This window comes from Lemur catta, chromosome 2, assembly GCF_020740605.2.
Source record: "Lemur catta isolate mLemCat1 chromosome 2, mLemCat1.pri, whole genome shotgun sequence".
In the NCBI taxonomy this organism is placed as follows: domain Eukaryota; kingdom Metazoa; phylum Chordata; class Mammalia; order Primates; family Lemuridae; genus Lemur; species Lemur catta.
This window is the reverse complement of record NC_059129.1, coordinates 8,480,755-8,497,243: the sequence shown is the minus strand read 5'-3', so window position 1 is coordinate 8,497,243 and position 16,489 is coordinate 8,480,755. Positions and strand designations below refer to the sequence as shown.

At 47.8% G+C, this 16,489-nt stretch overlaps 1 protein-coding gene across 5 annotated transcripts in view; it reads right to left on the bottom strand.

Moving 5' to 3' along the window:
- Nucleotides 1-16,489, bottom strand: part of SNX29 (sorting nexin 29) — a 394,246-nt gene that overhangs the window by 270,106 nt on the left and 107,651 nt on the right. The gene's annotated exons all lie outside the window — the stretch shown is intronic.

Sequence of the window (16,489 nt, the reverse complement as noted above, 5' to 3'; positions counted from 1 at the left end):
CCCCATCTTACCCACCTGCCAAACCCTGATCAGCCTTCCAGATGGAGCTCAGGTGCTCCTCCCCAGGGAGGCCGGTCCCCCACTTTCCCAGCAGAGTGAGCCAAGTCCCCCATAGGCCATTCCCATCTACCATCAGAACAAGTGTGCTACATGACAAACACGTGCTTGCCTGCCCTCCAGGGCCCTGCAGGGCAAGGACTTTGTCTTATCTGCCACTGTTGCCACCACCCAGTGCCATGACCAGCGCCATGACCTGTGCAGAGCAGGCATTCACGGTGTGCATTCAGTGCACATTTACTACACGCCTTCTACGTGTCAGGCCCTGTTCAAAGCACTGAGCTCAAAGTGAACAAGACAAACAGGGCCCAGTGCTCATGGGCTTTCAGGCTACCTCAGGGTCACAAACTATGGCCAAATCCAGCCCGCTGCATATTTTTTGTTGCTTTTTAAATAGCTAGAGATATAATTTATCTGCCACGAATTTCTGCTCTGTTTTTGTAAGTAAAGGTTGGTGGAACACAGACGTGCCCTTGCGTTTAGGTACTGTGTGTGGCTGCTTTCTTGCTTTACCAGCAGACTTCAGTGGCTGCAGCAGAGACCATATGGCCTGCAAAGCCAAAAATATTTACTCTCTGACCCCTCGCAGAAAACGTCTGCCAGCCCCTGGTCTACTTAGGAGGACAGGGGAAGCCCCAGACAAGCCCAGCCAGCCAACCAAGTAAAAGGCCATTTCGGAGGGCCGAAGTACTGTAAAGAAAATAACAAACAGGGTGAGGACAGAATGACGGAGGGTGGACAGACGAGGGCCCTCAGAGGCACTGACATCTGTGCTGAGCCTGGGTGTTCTGAGGAGGAGCCAACTGTGCCAAGATCTGGGGAAAGAATGTTCAGGAAGGGATCGAATGCAAAGCCACGAAGCTGGACCAAGCCTGGCATCCCAGTCACGGCCCGGCAGGAAACAGATGGCATAGTCAAAGGGGGCAACACTGGGTTTAATAAAGAAACTGCTCACAGAGGGACAAGGCGATGGTGAAGGATTCAGAGGCCGGCAAGTGTGGAAACCCCCCACCCACACTCCTCAGGCCTGGAGGGTAAGGGAGCCGGTGGTTACTAGAACCCAGGGTCACTCGGGCAGCGACGCCCTGCTGTCGACAGGAGCTGTAGCCGCCAGTTCAGGAGCACAGACTCTGCCAGCCCGAGGCCCGGCAGGAAGGGAGCCAGGAGAACAAATGCCCTGACCTCGACTTCCCCCTGCCAGAGCCTCCTAGTGACCAAATGCACCAAAGCCAAGCAGAGGGTGGGGGTGGGGGAGCCCACTCATCGAGGAGTCCGTCCAGGTGTGCCCCCTGGGGCACAGGGCAGGGTGCAAAGGAAACCAGAGGGGAAACCGCACCACATGTGGCATCCCCTGTCCATCTGAAGGTCAGGAGGGAGGTCAATGTGGCTTCAAGGCCTGTCAATTGAGATAATAATATCAACCTTAGAATGTTATGAGCTATCAGATACTGGAGCCCTTTATCATGCAAGTGAAAGATGAAATGATCAATGTGTCTGTCAAAATGTAATCGGTGTGCTCTTTGATCAGTTATAGCATGTCAGCATTCCTGAGAGCAATTATGAAAGCAAGAAGAGAGTGATTTGCATATCTCAAAATCACACATTCTGTACTCGCTGCACGCGCCAGAAGTGAAAGCAGTTAAGATCCAACACTTCAGACCCCAAAGAGAAAGTCCCACAGCCCAGACATCGATGTGATAAAGCCATCAAGAAACAGTGAGCGGCACCAACACTTCTGCCATGAAGTTATGGTTTTCGGTGCTCAATAAACAGTAGTTGTTATAATACTCGATTTTGTTTTGTGCAAAATCCCCATGTACTGCTTTCCCACAGTCTTTAAGTTATAATTTACAGTTCCCCCTTTCAAAGTGTACGATCCAGTAGGTTTTAGAATATGTGCAAGATTGTAGGACGACCACCACCACTGATGCTAGGTCACTTTCCTCACCCAAGAGGACACCCCTGGTATCCACCAGCAGTCACGCCCAGCACCCCACCCACAGCCACTGACCACCACTCATCTCCTCCCTGTCTCTGCAAATTTCCTTATTCTGGATGTTTCATATAAATGCAATCATAACAGTGCCAAGTTGTTTTTAAATGCTTAGCTCAGGACTTATTCCGGCTGTGACCTTTCAAAGTTGCTTGGCTCATCAGCAGAGCACGTAAGCCCCCCTGCTACGTAACCAAAGAGGCAGACTCAGAGGGCTGAAAGATCCTGAATCCAAACTAAAACTAAGGCCCAGGTAATAGGTTCTTGATGCTAAAACCTAACATTTATTCTTGCCACGCAGTAGTGAACACAGTAAGGAAGTGCAGTGGGGAGGAGGAGGTTCCTGGGGCCAGCAGAACTGACCACGGAGCAAGCCGTACCCTCGTGCCTGCCAGCCCAGGCCTTGTGGGCAGCGTTTCCGCACCTGGCCGCCACCAGAGTTGTGGTGCTCTTACTGGCCATGGCAGAGCTCCTCATTCCCTCTTGGCCTTAGAACCATTTGTTCCAGATGTTTCACTCACCTACTCTTTTGGAAAGGGACTTTCTCAGGGTTCACAGGGGCAGGAAAGGTAAACAATAGATTTTCACTAAAGAACCATCTATTACCAGAAGTGGCTGCAGACACCCTGGACTGTAAGATTCCGGGGCTGTATCAGAGAATGCGGTGACTGATAGATTAACAATGGCTGCCGCGGGCATGGCGTGGAGAGTAGCCGCAAACGACCTCGTCCTTTCCATCCCTCCCTTAGGTGCCCATCAAGGGCAGTGAGCCCAGCACCCAGCATGTGTGAGTGCTCCCAGTTCCAGTGGCAGAATCTCTATTCTCCCCCTGCTGGTGAAATTAATACACGGCCCTGTCTAAGCAGACGAGGCCCATGGGACCCAGAGTCTCACCAACTCCTCGGGTAAAACTTCAGCAAAATCTTTAGGGAGAAAAGTTTAGTCCAAGGCATCTGAAGCCAAAGCCTAGCAAATGAAATGGCGCTAGTTCCCCAAATCCTCTTGTATCTGCTCAATAACGGGATGATTACTGGGAATTAGTTCTTGCGTCTGTTCAGAGAAGCAGCCAAACACAAGTGCGTTGAGCCACCGTGAGAAAACGGTGGGCTGGGGAGCAGCCAACCCCCTGCAGTGCTCCCTAGGCCATGCCTGGAGCTGGGATTAGGCAGAGGGATTAAGCTGGCTGGGTGCAGTACCACACCTGTAGAGGTGCCAGCCATTGCTGGCAGCCAAAGAAGCCCTTTGTTAGACTGGCTGGTGGCCTCAGCAGGGGGCACTTGGAACCTTCATTCAGGCTAATTGCTAAGATTATCAACAAGATGCGCTTTCTACCCACACCTACACCGTATCAATGCAAGAGTCTCCCTCGCAGAAGGGCTGATCTAAAACCAACATGCAGATGCCTCATACATCTCATTCTCCATCCACTCCCCATGATGAGAGAAACAACTCAACCCCACAAAGATTTTTGTTCTCAGTTGGGATTAGGTGAACTGGACAAAGTGGAACAGAAGTCAACATTTAATGGTCAAGCATTGAGCTGAGGGCTCAATTTCATCGAACCCCCATATACCCATCTAACAAATGAGGAAACAATCGCAAACATGCTCAAAGCCACACAGCAGGAAATGAGGGAACAGGATTCCACCCCGGCCACTCCGACTCGTGAGTCCATGCTGCACACTCTTGCCATTGTGCCACCTGCCCTCTCAGCCCACAGCTGGGGCACAAAGTTGACGTTTGAGAAAAATAACTAATCTATGTGAGCCCAGCCTGCAAGGCACTTGTGAACTCACCAGGAAAACAGGCCACAAGGATGTGAGAATGTTCAAACAGGACTACCAGGTACACACATCTGTTCCAACTCCGGTGCATGCACGGCCAGCCGGAGTCGGTTACTGTTCCTTGCATCTGAGAACTTATAATTAACACAATCACACACTGCAAATAGGAATCACAACACAGGTCTGGGATGCTAAGAAAACACAGAGGATGGAGCGTCAGAGGGAATCACGGAAGCTTCACAGAGGTGACATTGCAGCTGGCTCTCGAACAGTGGACAGAGCCTGCCTCGGGCAGGTGTGGAAAAGCACAGGCCAGGCTCAGAGGCACAGACAGCTTTCAGAGAACAGCCCTGCTCCATGTCTTGACTTCACAGTGTAGGGAACAGGACACCACTAAAGCCCTCACACCAAGGAACATGGGGTCAGAGACACAGAAGCACCCTCCTCCATTCTCCTCAGGGACCCCCCTGGTGCCCTCTGTTAACCATCTCAAGAGCACCTGCAGTCTCAGGCTGTGCTAGCAGGGAACCAAGGCTAGGACAGAGGTCTCCCTGCCCAGCCCACAGAACTCAAAAGGCCACCCCTGGTCTCTGGCCACGTACCCTCACACCCCCTATCCCTGGGGGTGAGGGAGGCACAGGGAAACCTCAGCACCCAGAGGGACCCCACCATGGGCTCCGGCACTTTCCACTGTCTTGGATGCAGAGGCAGCCCTGAGAAGCACTTTGTTCACTCTGCCAGTCAGCCGCCGGCCATTCGCCACGGACCCGGGCAGGCCTGCCTCGCAGATGAGGCCACGGGGGAGGAGAAACAAAAGGGGCTCCAGCTCTGGTACCTACGATCAGTATGGAAGAGAGACAGAGCCACCATCCTGCACACCGGAATCCCAGCTAGCACGTGCCCCGGGTCTGCCTTCACTGGCCTTCTTGGGCCTCCTTGGTGGCATGAAGAGGCAGGGAGAGAAATCAAGGCAGAGATGAGCCACAGCTGTCAGCAGCCAGGCCTTCATGACGGTGTCGTGGGAACCAACTGGGCCACCTCTCAGCACAGGGCCCTTCCTTGCGGCAGTGTCACCAGAAAGCGGGGGAGGGGGACAGGACTCAAGACCATATCATATTCGTGCTAGTTGTGGACACTCCAGCAGGATGAACCAGAGAAAGTTCTGGCCCCAAGATGCTCTCAGATGCCCAGCTCAATCTATCCATTTTCCATCTAAGCACACCACTAACCTCTGCTCAAATGCCTCTCAAACTCCACACGTCTCTCCCCAAGAAGCAGCTAGCAAAGTAGGGTGACCTTTCCTTTGGCCCTTAGTTACAGTCGGCCTGGTTTGTCTGTGGCCTTCCTGATGACGACATCATTACCATGGGAACAGGGCCTGTAACCCAAGCACCTGGAAGAACCTGGGGTCCTTCAGCCAAGCCAATCCCCTCCTCCACTTGTCACTGACAGTGTCCTTGGCTCACCACCTCCTTGTGCTCTCAGAAGACGAACATTCTGCAGCTCATAATGTGAGCTGCTGCTGCCAGTGGCTTGCTAAATTGTGCGTGTTCTTCTAAATTCACTGACTTAATGCAATATTTTTCTACCAACAAAATGCATGGAGTATTTCCAAGCACAGGCAGCCACACAGTTACACTGTTACGACCCTGCTAGTCAAATGCATTCCCTCCTGGCATGGAGTCTTCTCTTCCGACAGCACAGTGGCAGCAAGCCCCAGAACTGCCTAGGGCAGGGCTGGTCACACTGAGCACCAGCAGGTGTTGGACAAGTGAGAAACCCAGAATGGGGCACCCAGCAGAGGGAAGTTAGGGAGCAAGAAAACAAGTCTCATTAACACTAAATTCATGCATTCCTCAAATACTTGCCACTACGGTCTGAAAGTCTGTGTCCCTCCCAAACTCTTGTGTAACAATCCCAACCCCCAAGATGATGGTATTAGAAGGTGGAGTTTTTGGGAGATCATAAGGTCACAAGGGTAGAGCCCTCATGAATGGCATTAGTGCCCCTAAAAGAGGCCCCAGAGCTCCCTGTCCCCCTTCCACCACGTGCAGACACAACAAGAAGGCATGTCTGTGACCAGGAAACAGGCCCTCACCAGACACACTATCTGCGAGCACTTTGACCATGGACTTCCAGACTCCAGAACTGTGAGAAGTAAATTTCTGTTGTTTACAAGCCACCCAGTTTATGGAACTGCACTTTGTTACAGCAGCCCGAACGGACAAAGGCACTTGCCAGTCACCTGCTATGTGTGTCAGGCACTAGATTCAGGCCTGAGGATGAAGGGACGGAAGGACCCTTCTCCCAGGACTCCAGGTCTAGCAGAGGAGATAGACCCTAATCAGAGACACCGATATATAATGACAAACCTGAGTGAGTGCCCGGAAGGAAGGAAAAGCCTGCCAGGATCTACCGTTAAGAACGGCCACTCCCATTTCTGGGATGTCAGGGGAGAGGCAACTTTGCGGCTCTAGCAAAGTTACTCCTGCCTGGAGGATCTGTTCTCACCTCCAAAAGTACGTAAATATGTTTCATCTCCCTCTCTGGGCAATTACAGAAAGCCTGCTGCCAAATTCTCTCCAAAACACACTTTATTCCAGTGCTTTCAGAATTCCTTTAAGGAATAAAAAGGAAGGAGGGAAGGAGGCAGGAAAGAAATTTAAAAAAAAAAAAGAAATGGGAGAGAGAAGGAAGGAAGCCAAACTTCCAATTATTTGTTAAAATTTACAAAAATGAAAAAGGACTTTACATCTAATTGTTCTTAATGCTCTAATGGAACATTCCCCCAGTAAGGCACATCTCAGCAGTTTAACCTTCAGAGTGAGAAGAAATCATCTCCGTAATTCAAACTCAAAGAAGGGAGAAGAACAGAACTGGAACACATCAGACAAATTGCCTTTTGTTTTTCTTCAATCTGAAGCTCAACAATTTGTCTTCCTGTCACCCTGCCTTGCTACATAAAACTTCCTGAAAAAGCTGCATTCAGAAGCTCACTGTAAAGATTCGGGGAAGATTCAGAGAAAAGGGGAATCTCAACCGGGGCTTCCTGACACGTTGTAAGACGGCATGAGACCGGCCTGAAGCTTCAAAGGGGGAGCAGGATGGCAGGTTCAGGGTTAGACGGTATTTTGAAAGATAAAATGTCCCTCTCAGCAGCTGAAAATAAAGGATGTGGCCCCTTCTTAAACTATCTTTATCCTCGACCAGAAACAGCCGAGGCTGGAGCAGAAAGAAAAAGAGAAAAAGCTACAGTATAGACGTGAGAACAGAGACACCGTATGACTATCACAAAGTACAAAAACCATCCTCACGACCACAAAGAGTGGATGTCAGGGGACCTCCTAGCGAATTCGTGCCCAAACCCCAACCCTGCCACTCTGTCTGCGACCTTGCATGAGCTACTTAACCTGTCACCCTCTTGTGAATTGAGACAACAACAGGACTCAGCCCACTGACCACCATGAGGATTAACTGAGCTGACATTTGAGAGACAGAACAATTCCTGGTACACGGAAAACACCTAAAACACAAAAAGAGATCGCTATTAAAATACGTTTTGTCTATAATTAACGAGTGGCATCTGTTCTAGAGACCCGCGGGTATGGGCTGCAGTCATGTCTCTTCTGAACGAAGTTGCTAACACAGATCAGTCTCTGTGCAGGACATGTGGGAAGAGCCTAAGAAACGCCTGTCTCCCACCGGCTTGGAGATGGTGGTTTGCCCCACTTTCCGGCCGAACCTGAGGTGCAGAGAAGGAAAGTGACACAATGAAGGCCACGGGGCTTGGGAAGGGCAAGGATTCCAAACTCCCCAACTCCAAAGCCCAGGGCACCTCCCCCGATGCCACACTCTCTCCTCTCCACATGCCCATGTGAGGTGAAACCTTGAAATGACCACCTGTAGGTGTCCCACCTTCCCAATCTATAAACCAGTTACCTGGTCTGGATGTGGGGGGTAATGATTCGAATGTGGGCTTGGGACCACTTCTTAACAGAAGAGTATCATGGAAACCAAAGACTCTAAAATGTGGTTGTCTACAGTGTAGTATTTATGTGAATAATAACTACCACTGGCATGGCTTCAACTGCCCCTGCTAACGGAACGGAAAGCAAAGGGCAAGAAAAACTCCCTTCACTACCACTGTTTTCCAAAAGACCTGAGAGCTTGGGGATTCCAGGCCACACGCGCACTGCAAAGGGAGCTGTGTTTACAACAGAACACTGGCTGCGCCGTTGCTGTGTGTCAGGGACTGGGACACAGCATTGCCAAGCAGGCCTCAGTTCTCACTGCACTGACACGCAGGAGGGGACGAAGGTCTACATGCAAAAAGACACAAACAGATGTCCAAGAGCAGGTAGTGGAGGAGATTTAAGACCAGAATGAGGAAGGAGAAAATGACTGGGGCAGAGGACAGACCTGCTTCAGACAACGATGCCCTCTCTTCAGAGATTATCGGAAGAAACAGTCACGCAAAGATCTGGGGGGACGAGTTCCAGGCAGAAGAATCAACAAACATGCTCAGCAGGAAGCAGGCAGGCACGGGTCAGATCATGCAGAGAGCGCAGGCCATGCAAAAAAGTGTGGACTTTTTTAGTGCAATGGAGGGTTTTAAGCATAAGAATGGCATGAGCTGATAGATACTTTAAAGAGTGAAATCAAAACTGACCCAAACAAAGCCATTGTAAAAATTTGAGACAATCAAGGAATTCAGAACTTAGAAACTAGATGATACCAAGGGATGGTTGCTAATCTTTTTGTGCGATACTAGTGCTGTGTGAGGTTATGTTTTTTTAAGTCCTTACCTATTACACATTCATACATAACTGAGTATTTATAGGTGATACAATATCTAGGACTTGCTTTACCTGGTAACAGGTTAATAACTGCTAAGGCTGGGTGATGGGTACACATGAGTTTGTTATATTAAATACTATTCCACCTACTTTCCTATGTGTTTGGACAATTCTGTAATGAAAAAAGTTAAATAAGAAGCATAAACAGTTATTAATAATTTGACTCTGTGGCCATTGAGCAGAAGAGGGACAGGCTTTGCTGGTTAAGGTCCTCTGAAAGCCAAGGTCACATCTCCCTTAGCAACGGACTTGGGAAGAAAACACAGGTCCAGGTCGGACCCAGTCTTACGGGCTCCACCCAAGTGCCTCTGTCTATTAAATGACTGTATCTCTTGCCTGGCTGAGCAATTTCCACTTCTGATAAAGGAGCCAAAACAAATTAGCCCCAGTCTGCACAAAGGGACCAAAATCACAGGCTGTGACTCTGCTGGTGACCCTGGGACAACCTCCTCCTCATGGGCTTGGGGCCTCCCGACACCATGACCATGGTAATTACAAAGGGACGCAGCTACACACCACCTCGAGATGCGATCACTGGGCAAGAGTCAGCTCATTAGCTGCCATTCCCGGCCGCCATAACCTGCTGCAGGGCTCGGGTTTTTGAAGCTGTGATGCTGACTCACTCTTCAAAAGACCTGCCGCTTAATGGCTCAGGTTAACACAGGCAGCACAGGCTCCGAAAGGAAGTAAACATCCTCATGAAAGCACTGGTGCTGGCCAGGACCTGGGTTGGATCTGGTCTTCCACTTCAAGGAGCTATGCAAATAACTCATTTACCTTTGTTTATCCATCCTTAACCCCAGGCAACCACGTCTACTGGGAAGACAGACTCCAATCCAAGAACCAAACAACTAGAATCACACCTATCATTGTTGATTCTACCCTGTCTCCCTGGAAGCGATCACCCTGCTTCAGAGCTGACCATCTCTCATCAGAATGGCTCAAAGCACCTCCAGCCCAAATCAGCCCCTCCAAGACTGGCCTTCACCCACCCACTTCTCCACAATGCCCAGGAGGGGGACGTGTCCACGGAACAGATCTGATTAATTATTCCCCTTCCTTCCTGGTCCTCACTAGTTCCCCGCCATCCACACAACCAAGGCAAAACTCCTCAGTGGGATGGTTGCAATCTGTGCTTCACCAAAAACCAGAAATCACATTTCTCAGCATCCCTAGCAGAGCAAGTTCAGGCCACTGAGAAGTAAGAGCAATCATTTTGAGTGACTTGCAAATAACCCCCATAAAAGGAGTGGCCATACACTTTTTTCCCTTTTCCTGCTTCATCCTTCCTGCTGCTAAGAATGCAGATGTAATGGCTGGGGCTGCAACAGCCACATTAGACCATGAAATGACCTTGGAAACATAAGCCAAGCACAACATAACAACAACATAGAAGTAACTGGCAAACATTTATTTGTTCATTCATTCAACAAATTTCTACTGAGCTCTATTATGTTCAGGTATTGTCCAGGCTCCTTGGGTCAGATCTATCAGTGAGCTAATAAGGCAAAGATCCCTGCCCTCATGAGGTTTAAAACATAAGACAAAAAGGCAGTATTGAATAGCGCACGTAAGAAGTAACATTAGAAGATAAGAAATGCTGTGGGGGAAAAAAGAAAAAGTCAAGCAAAATAAGGGGGACTAAGAATGTAAGGGGGAAGAGACTGCACTAAAAAATTTGAGGGAAAAATGAGTAAATAAAATGAGAGAGGAAAAAAAAGAAGATCCTACTAAGACACAGTTAGTTAACTTTGCTCCCAAACAATCCTGGGAAAGGGAAAGCCTCAAGATAGAGAAGAGACACGCAGACTGTGGTTTAGTTCGGCCCTAACAGCTCTTTATTCCAACATTACCAGAAACGAGAGAGAACCGCACTCAAAGGCAAACCTGTCCTGCACTAGGTTGTCATTTTTAAACGGCCTTTTTGGCACGGTTCACAAGGGCATTTTGTAGCTCAGTCGGGGGCATTCCAGGACCCCCCACCTCTGCACTTTAACCTGTGCAGCTCAGCTCTCAAGGAGCTTACACTGGTAGCTTTTAGGTAAGAACACATTTGAAGAAAGGGCTCTTCTTAAAATAAAATGTTTTTGTGACGGTTGTTTGGTGGCAGGAGCTGAACAGCTGCAGGTACGAGTCTCATACGGCTTTGCATCGTCTGCGTTTGGCACCCAGTACGGACTCGGAGAACTTTTGTTTGCTCAGTGAACAAATAAATTTTGCAAACTTCCAGAATCACCAGACTTGACAGTTGTCTCTCTTTAAACTGTAATGCTGCTGCTGCTGCCAAGAATATCTCCCCTCCGCTGAGCTTCCTGTTGCTCCCCTCCCAGGCTCCAAAATAACAAGAAGTTGCTTGGCAGTGATGTCACATCGCTACTGTCACCGCCTGCAGGGCATTCACATGCTGGCTATATTTAAGACCCAGGCTTCATGTTCAGTGACATGGAAATTGCCACCTTGTGAACCACACCGGAAAGGCAAGATTTGAAAAATTATTTCTACGAATAACCAGGTTGCAAATTCTGCCTCCCGCCAAGGCACAGGGCAAAAACCAGGGGATTAAACTGAGCAACGGGCTCCAGCGCCTCGGGTCAGCTAGGTCTGGCTGTTTCATTGCAGCCGTTTCTCTAAAGTGACTCGAAGGCTAGCATTTCCGCAGCAGCAGCATCTCGCAGTTGTTCACCTTCCCCGTGCTCTTTTGGTATCTCTCAAAACCATTGTTATTTTTCTCTACCTACTTCTCATTAGAAAAGACAGCAAATGAAGCATTAACAAATGGTGAATGCATTTCCCTCCCCAGTGGATAATTATCATAACCTTTTAATGAGAGTTCTATCATATTTATTGGTTTCGGTAATTTTTTATCTCCTCCTGCTTCTGTGCTTTGATGGGGAAAAGTGATGGGCTAAAGCGACATTTCAGACACAACCTTCTCCCTTTTCCCTTAACAGCTGCATATTTTTTGCATCTTGATGAACCCACCCAAGTCCGTGTTTGGTGCAGATTTTTCAGGGGAACATCTGGCATCGGGTACTAACGGCTCTGATGCTTAACCATTCAATGTGGGCACATGCTTCAAAACACAGATGTTCGTGCAAATATACCTTGCTGCTTACTCCCTAAAAATTTTAGTTCATCAACAAAACCTGAGTCCTTGATTGGATTCTAGAAGCACTGCAGAAAATAAACAACCACATGGCTTTCTCCCTTGTACGTGACTGCTTTGAGATACTACCAAGCTCCTGTTCCTCCCCCATTATGCTGCTATCATTTTCACACAAAAAAAATCTAGGAAACCTACATTGGTTACAAAATTCTGAAAGGATTATGAAAGAATGTATATGGCTCTCCACTATTCGTAATGTTTGAGAAGACGTTTCCCATAATTTAAAGTTTTGACATTACTGCATTTGGCAACTCCCATCTCCTACCTTTAGGGGAGTCCCACGTCACTACGCCCAAAAGAAAAATCAGCTGGGAAGTCATTCACGCCAAGGATACCTTCACCTTCCACAGTCACAAAAGCAGGAGCCCAGTAGTGACGAATGGTGACAGAACCAGCTCTAGCTCCAGCAGGTAGGTCCTCCTGCCTCACCCTGGAGGCACTAAGACATTCACATCCTTTGCCCCGAGATGCCACTTGTAGAAATACATACTAAGGAAAGAAACTGACGGAGAAATAGTCAGAGACACAGGATATTCATTGCAGCCTTTAGCTACACTCTCAGAAGGGTAGAAGTAGCACACAGGATATTCATTGCAGCCTTTAGCTACACTCTCAGAAGAGTAGAAGTAGCCTCAACACAAACCTGCTACGAACGCTGCAGCATGCCACACAGCCACTAAAAGTGACAGTGAGTCAGGCCCTGCCGTGGGGGTATAAAAGTGAGACCTCTTTCTTGCAAAGGATTTTGGCAATACAAATCAAGAAGCTTTACAAACATGCTCCCCTTCTCACGTGGGAATCCCACTTTTTGGAATCTAGCTGAAGGAAATTATTTTTCTTAATTGGAACAGCTTTATGAAAACATATGTTCATGGAAACACTACTCCTAAAAGGGAAAGAAATTGGTTAAGAAAAAGGAGTGATGTGAGAAACAAGGACATATCCAAACACAGAACTACACGTGGACATCAAAAGTGATATCCGTATAAGGGAATAACATGAGGAAACGTTATTTACTGTATTATTAAAAAATGTCTTTCAAAGCAGACCATCAACTTATAGATTCAGAATGATCTGAATTATGTGAAATGAATATAGATATAAAATAAACAGCAATAAAATGTTCCATAATAAATAAAACATTAATGGTAATTGTGTCCAGGTGATTTTCTTCCTTAAACTTTTCTGTTACTCTAACTTAAGGATTGTAACTCGTGCATTTTATATGCAGGTGGAAAGGCCCTATTTTAAACATAATTTGAAATCTACACAGAAACAATAAACAGAATATAAATTGCATGGATACAACTAATGGTAGTATGACTATGTAAAAATGGACTTAAATGAACTAAGAATGGAAATAATTATCATACTAGGGTTGTGGGATTTAGGACTCTTTTCCCCATTTTGGGTTGTTATGTGTTGCTTTTGCAACTTAAAGGTGATTTTCAAAGCGTGGGAACAAACGCTTTCTCAAGAAATTTAAGCTGGCGAGTCACGGCAGGATTGAGACTCCCACTTGTGCACATCTTAACCTGAAAGCACTCGACTCAATGCTCAGTGAGCAAAACAAGCTGTGAAATGCTGGGCAGATGTTGGAAGCCCACACGTAGACCCTTAAAAATACCCCAAAGCAAGCTGCTGCAGTCCATTCTGTGCTGCTGTCACAGGACACCTGAGACTGGGTAATTTACAGTGAACTGAACATTTACTCACAGTTCTGGAGGCTGTGCAGCCCACAACCAAGGCACCAGCACCCTGCAAGAGGCTTCCTCGGCCACATTGCACACCCCAACGCTCAAGGGCAACAGGGGAACAACTGGCCCTGCTATAACAGCATCGATTCCCTGCCCCCACGGGGCGGCATCCTCGTGGCCTAATCACCTCTCAAAGGCCACCACCTCTTAATCCCGTTACAGGGGTAATTAAGACTCAACGTGCGTTTTGGAGGGGACAAACATTCAAACCATGGCACAAAAACCTACACGTGGTTTATAGTTTACATAAAAATAAAATCTAAAGCAAACATGACAAAGGTTAATGGTGCTCAGTGTTGCAGAGGGTATTCTTCGTGTTTTTCAAACAAACCAACAAACAGAAAATTAGATCCCAATTTGGTTCTGAGAAAAAATCCCAAGTGCCTCCACCTTTCCGAAGCTGATTTCAATCAGCTTAGCCTTTCAGATCATTTCTAGCATTCTCTCCAAGCCTTTGCTACTTCACGTGCGGTCCAGGAACCAGCAGCAGCAGCCTCACCTGGGAGCTTATTATAAATGTGATATCAGGCCCCACTCCAGCCCTGCTAGGTCGGAATTTAAATTCTAACATGATCCCCAGGTGCTTGGTGGGGACATTAAGGTCTGAGGTACGCTGCTCTAAGCCCCGGTTGTCAACCTTGGCTGCACACTGGAATTACCTGAGCAGTCTGGGTCTCACCTCCAGAGACTCTGACTTAATTGGTCTGGAGGGCAGCCTGGACAGAACTGTTTTAAAAGCTCCCAGGTGACTGTCATGCACCACAAAGTTTAAGCAACATATTTAGCTCTTCAACCCAGAGAATTCTTAATTAGAAAGTTAGTTACATCTGAGCAACAGCAGGCTGCATTACTCCAGAAAACGACCTTTTGCAGCCTTGAAGTGGAGGGATAACTTACTTCCATGAAACCGATAATAATCATCGTATCCGGCTTTTACCCAGTGCTTATGCAGAATGCTCGCTGTGCTGAGCACTTTCGTGCATTCTCTCTTGCGCAGTCTAAGGGAGAGACTTTCATCCTGGTTTTCTAGATGAGAAGCTTGAGGGGTAAAATGACCACCTGAGATCACACATGCAGAAGCAGCGGAAGCCCTCGCCTGGCGCTGGGAACCAGCACCTCCTTACACTGTGCACCCCAGGTGCCCCTGAGAAGGACTCACGTCCAGGCCTGCCCCATATAGATTATGACACTGCGCTCCTGCGAGAACGGGCAACTGAACCGCAACCTACAGAACTGCCAGCCAAAGACTGCAGTCTTTGCTTACACACCCCTCCCTTCAATTTTCACCACCTACAGGTTAGAATCAGCCGTATCTTACCTCTGACTGCCTAAGCTTAACACAGGACAGTAAATGATGAGTGAATCAACAAATGAACAATATTAACTAACCGTTCATCCCTCACTGAATTTTGTCACTAGCGTCAAACTGCAGGAAAACAGCTCCTCCTAAGCCACCCTGTCTGCTGCCCTGACACGCGCGTCCTGGACTCATCCCCGTCCCACCCCGGCACTCAGCTCTCCGTGGCTGCTCTGGGGCTTGTCATTAAGACCTGCCAGCTGCTGACGGACATGTGGCTAAGAATGAAGAACACAACTCACTCAGCTCATCAGACTCGGAAGTGGAAGAGCAGTGACCTTGGGGGAGCAAACTTCACCCCCAAAGAAAGAGAAGTGAGGGACAGGAGAGCCAGGGTGGGCGGGACACACAGTAGGAGTTGGATGGGTAATTCGGCGTGCTCTGGGTGCAGTCCCTAAAGAGGGACTCAAAAAGAGTGGAGTGACTAGAAGGGACCAGAAGGCTCCTGAACACAAAATTCTGCTGCAATTGCAAACGGTCCTGAAAAAGAGACGCTGGGTGAAAGGGCTAAAGCAGGGATTCTCACTGGAGACAGTGCTGCCCTCTAGAGGTGCAACAAAAATGCGCGGGGGCAGTTTCGGTCTTCACAGGGATGAGGGTGCTGAGGACAGGAGCTGTCCCTCCTGCCGACCTCCTGCAATGCTCACAACTGTCCTGCGGCCATTCCTGTAGGTGAAAAGCTTGTTCATAATCTGAGCCTAGAAGGGACTCCCTTAAAATACACTCGCTATGCCAGTTTACTCTGGGGTCCACCCATACTCTGCTCTTTTGTTTTCTGTACTTCTTATAAAGAATGACTTGTGATCTTCTTACCTTCTTTAAATCCAAACTTATGCATTAGAATGAGATGCAAACACTTACTTCATCGTGTTTTCTAGCAGAGTGGTGCCCAGCCAATATATTCTAAAATCTATTTTTTATTACAGATTACTTTCTTTTTATTTCTCTTTCATATTAGAAGTAGGGTGTTGCACCAATATTTTAAAATTACTTGTGTAGGCAGGTTGTATCGGCTATGAATTTCATTTCTGGATAGTGAAGGGGGCATTGCCAAATATTTTTATTAAAAAGGGATACTGAGTCTGCTAAGATGGAGCCTAAACATGCCACAGTGGCTGAACCAGGTGCTTGCTAATGAGGTCAAATTCTATCAGACATAAACATCTAACCAAGGAAAAACACAAAAGACAACATAGCATAGAGACATTCTGACTCCTGCTTAGCATGGCTAAAGCCCCGGTTTCATTGACCACTCACAAGACAGCTGGTACAAGAGCGACAAAGCGACAACGCAAATGTTAATTTTTTCAAAGATACAGCAAAACTGGGCCTTATTTCTGGTCTTTACTAAGCCTGAGAGCAAAGTTTTGTTTTGTTTCACGTGATGGGTTTAAGATATTCCTCCAGAGCATGTTTCTTTTACCAGACAGAACAGAATAATGGGAGCTATAAAAGAACGGTAGATTCTCTCCTTTTTTCAGTCTCATGTGTGATGCTGCCAGCTTGGCCTGTGGACTTT